The following is a 4,856-nucleotide window of genomic DNA, read 5'->3' on the forward strand; positions in this document are numbered from 1 at the left end:
CAGTCAAAGTGGAATAGTAGCACTATAAGAGTATAGTGTGATAAACATCTTGGAAAAGTCACATTCTGTCAGCCTCAAAGGAAGGCAAAGACAATCTCCTTCTGAACAAATAAAACATCATGGTAGGTTCTAGTGCTGTTCTTATCAGTCTTTGGGCCACTAGAATTTTTAATCTTGAACTTCTACAAATCTTAACCAATATGGCTAATGGTCACAGAGTTTTGGGGGTTGAGATCTAAAACATTTGAAAAAGCAAAGCAAACCAAAGTGAAGCCCCACTGCAGTACTGCTCCCATGAACTAGAGTTTCTTTGGAACTCTGATATAAATTGCAGTATATTCTGATACAATACCCTGATATAATTTTTGTGGCCTCTTGGGAGCTGTAATCTTATAGTATCAGTCCTTGCATGTAGTGTTTATTTCCATGGAGGGTTGATAGGAGTAGTTACATCATGCACATTTGCTGGGATGACTACAACTAGATATTATTTCAAGAGAGCTAAACAAATATAAATTGAATAGTATTAATGCTGTTATTGCCATCATTTTTAATGGTTCTGTTTCTGCATGTAACCAAAGCCCAAGTTCATGCTTCGCTGTCTTTTTAAAAATATACCCATGACTGCTATCTTAAGAGTAAAAACTAAAGGTCATGTCCGAAGCAATCCTTTTCCCAATAATACACAGGGATATCTGTCTGTCTCTAGGGGTGCATCTGCACTGACTGGAAAATCTAGTTTACGTTCAGGTTACCCTGATCCACAGTGAATACAGGTTTCTCTACATGATCACCACACACACTGAGAGAAGTTTGGAATAACTGTCCACACAGTTCTCCCTTTCAAACTCATCCTGGTCAGAAGTAGGTGTGGCAACAGAGCCATGGCTCTTTCGCGTGCATGTGAATATACATATTTCTGGACACCTTACCACAGTCTCACACCTCAAAGTGTGCTCTAATGTGTATGACTATAGTGTGGGAATATTTCTGATGGGTGGCAGAGTAAACAAGCACAAGATAATCTATGCTGTTCAAAATGTTGCAAATACAAAGGCATCTAGGTACATCTTGTTGTCGTTGTGTGTCTTCAAGTTATTTCCAATTTATGGCAGCCCCAAGACAAGCCTATGATGAGTACACATTATGCCCAGCCAAATTAGATCTAGCCATAATCTCTAATCCACCTCAACATCCACAGTGAGATCTGCCCCATACTGCTGCCAATTCTGGAAAACTACAGAATTTGTGAAATGTTGGCAGAGATTATTTATTTCATTTATATCTCACCCTTTTTCTGATATGGGACTTAAATATTAATCTTAAGCATTTTAAGTGCTCTGTGCATTCAAATTATATGTTTTTGAATAGTTTACCTGAGAGCAGTACCAAATCACATGTTCGATGCTCTGTGTCTTTGATAACCATATTTTGAGAACACTGAAACATTATTGTTGATCTCAGAAACCTACTGGCAAAAAGGGGCGGATATAAAGAGCTCCATAAATATTGATCTTGCAGCAGACAATGTTTGCAGACAATCCTTGGATGACATTATAGAACTATATGGGAGGTATGGGACACCATTATTATACAATTTTTGCTTTACAAACAAACCAAACACCTTTACTAACAGAGTAAAATCTAGCTGTCAGTTTGTCCATGTTACTGTACAAACTAGTATATACCTAGAAAAGGGTAGATTCTTAACAGACCAGAGGTCCTCAGGGCAAACTGTGTTGTTAGCCAGCTGCATCCTCTGCATCTTCAGATTCTGACAGATCATTTATTCCCTCACTTCCATTGCCTGCGAACACTGGGTGGACCACAGCTCCCAGAATCCCCAGACAGCTTGGCCATTGGTTATGTTAGCCAGTGGGTTCTGGGAATCATAGCCCAATGAGTACTTTTCCTAAGCTCTGCCCAGTGTGCCATCTATGATTACCTGATTGTAGCTAGTACTGATCAGGTCCCTAGGTTCTGGTAAGAAAAGCAGATATGAGGCAGATGTGAGGGTGATGTTGCTATGACATCAGCCACCCCACTCATTACCAGGGTTGATTTGGATAGCTAGGTGGGTGTCATCTTCCTCTCTCATTGCTCCATGAACATCCTTTCCAAAGCCAAGTACTCGGTGGAGGAGTACAAGCATCCTAGATAGAAATGGGTAACATTATTTCATGAAGGTTATATAATATCTATGCTCCTCTGCTACAACCTCTAAAGAAGTAGCCAATGAAGTTCATGGTTTTCCCCTTTTTTGGTTTCCTATACAAGCTGCATGCCTTGTAAATGATTGTGCAGGGTAGTTATATTATCTACATTAATGGAAATTAACTGAGAAGGGTCTCCCCACTTTTGCTTTTATTTTACATCTCTGGTAGCTTTTATGGTGACTTGCAATTCAATAAACATTGCAGCAAATTATTATTTCCTGCCTTCCATGGTAAATGATGTGCTTTTTCTTGGGAAAGCTTCTTTATGGTTCTTATTGCCTAAAATAATGGAAGACATTTTAAGGTAAAATCATTTGTGGTTAAACATTTGCAGGTAGAACCAATTACTCTTTGTTTCCTTACCCACATCCCTTTCCTTTGGGACATCAAGAAATGCCACAGCAAGAAACATAACAGGAAGGTCCTTTACATCAAGACCAGCTATTATTTATCTAATGCAATAATAGCTGCAATAGGATTGGAGAACCTCTTGATCTCTACATTTTGGGTTATAGCTCCCATAACTCTTTACTATCGAAACAATGATACCTTTATTGGGCCAACCAAAATGCACAATTACATGTTGCAAGCTTTCGAAGTCACACTGGCTTCTCCCTCAGGCAAACAGAAGAAAGAAATTGAAGATGTTAGGCATAGGCCTGCATTTTCTGTCTCTGGTCTTAATTCAGATGGTAGGGATGACTATCTGCAGGATGGCACCTCCCCCTTTGACCATGTGGTCATTGGTAGATTTTCAAAGTCATGGAAATTTAATGTCTATTTGCAATTCAAAGAAGATAATAATAATTTTTTATTTATATACCGCTTTCCCAAAAGATCAAAGCAGTTTACACAGAATTAAAACCAGTTACAAACACATCATAAATATAGTTTTATCTATTACCAGATGTTTCCTTTGAATCCAACATTGAGAATCTAGCCTGGTGATAGGACTGTTCTTTACATTATTTGCAGAGAGATCAGTAAGGAATTTTTGCCAGATTATTGATCCTGGGGAGATTTTGCCATATTCTGAAATAGATTAAAATGCTGAGGTTGAAGTATTCTTCAACTCTCGTAAGACTCATATCCATATATGTTGAACTCCTCTTCATCATACCAGTATTCATCTGTGATTCAATAATCTACAGTTGAATGGCAAAACAGGGCCTGTTTACACACTGACTGTACTCCTATGTTTTTCATGAGTTCAGAGTAATTATCTGAGATAGGCTGCTAACTAGTTGTGTTTGTAAAACTATTACCCAGCTCTTTGTGCAGAGTTCCTCCCGATCATAATTTCTTGTTAGAACTCAGTGGCTTTGTAAATTTGCCAAGATATTTTTCATATGGTTTTTCTGAGGTGTCATTACATGTCAACCGTCCCAGTCCATAACAGTTAAATGATATCACTGCCATGTTGAGCTTTATGGTATACTTCAGTTCATCTGATACAACTTCAACTGTAAAGCATTCAGCACTGGGCACCGCTGGAGGCAGGATATTAGACTTGATGGACGAATGCGTTGATATAGTATGGCAAATGCTATCTTCCCTTAAGTAAACAATTCTGAAGTTCAAGATATTTTGGTAGATATGACTTCAAAACATTCTTTTTAAAAGCCCCTAGTCTTCTTTAAACCTGCAATAAAGGACATTTTCCCCCTAAGTCAGTCACCATATTTAAGTGGCTGTTGCAAAGGAACAAATTAATATCTGAAGTATCTGTTGTAGTATAAAGCTTTCCAAAGATGTCATTTCTCCCCATAATTTTCTGTTACTGCTCTGGAAAGTAAAAGCAATGAATGTTCAGTTATATCATTTCCACCCATGATTATTTACATTATTATTCATAGCATGTATGCCCACACCTTCACCCTCTGTGTGAAAAAGGTGGGTGGGCTAAATGCTGAGAACCTGGAAGATTTTAAAAATAAAGTTGTTATTTGTTTGTTAAGTGCTTCTCTTGGCTGCTTAAAATGTTTTGTTCTCCCATTCTGCCTCCTTTGGGCTATTTCCTGGCCTGTTTTTCAAAAGCTCTCCTTCTCAATAGCTTAATTTCTGGTAATAATCTACTTTAGGTCTGTAATGGAGTAAAAGCAATGTTTTGGAAGAGCACCGTACAGCACAGACAGGTGAAAAAAACTAGGGGTGTGTACCCAGTTCTTATGTTACCTGGCAGAGGAGATACCATGATCATAAAAGTAGTTTTCCCAGGGTCAGTGAGGCTCATCCATCGCATTCAGGGTGTGCCGACCCATGAGATTTCCCCAAATGCAGGAAAGTCAACTGCATAATTTCCCCTGGAAACATGCCCCATGAAGAGCAACTTAGGGAGCTTGGTATGTTTACCCTGGAGAAGAGATGGCTAAGAAGTGATATGATAGCCCTGTTTAAGTATTTGAAGGGGTGTCATACTGAGGATGGATCAAGCTTGCTTTCTGCTCTTCCAGAGACTAGGACCCAGAGTAATGGGTGCAAACTACAGGAAAAAAGATTCCACTTCAATATTGCATAGAACTTCCCAACAGTAGGTTCTGTCCAACAGCGGAACATGTGTGGAGTCTCCTTCTTTGGAGGTTTTTTAATAGAGGATGGATGGCCATCTGTCTGGGGTGCTTTGACTGCATATTCCTGCCC

The 4,856-nt window shown here is 39.0% G+C and overlaps 1 pseudogene; it reads left to right on the plus strand.

The window, feature by feature from the left end:
* Positions 1-4,383: 4,383 nt before the first annotated feature.
* On the plus strand, positions 4,384-4,519 carry LOC121932338 (annotated as a pseudogene).
* The last annotated feature ends 337 nt before the right edge of the window (positions 4,520-4,856 follow it).

This window comes from Sceloporus undulatus, chromosome 5 (assembly GCF_019175285.1).
Source record: "Sceloporus undulatus isolate JIND9_A2432 ecotype Alabama chromosome 5, SceUnd_v1.1, whole genome shotgun sequence".
NCBI lineage: Eukaryota > Metazoa > Chordata > Lepidosauria > Squamata > Phrynosomatidae > Sceloporus > Sceloporus undulatus.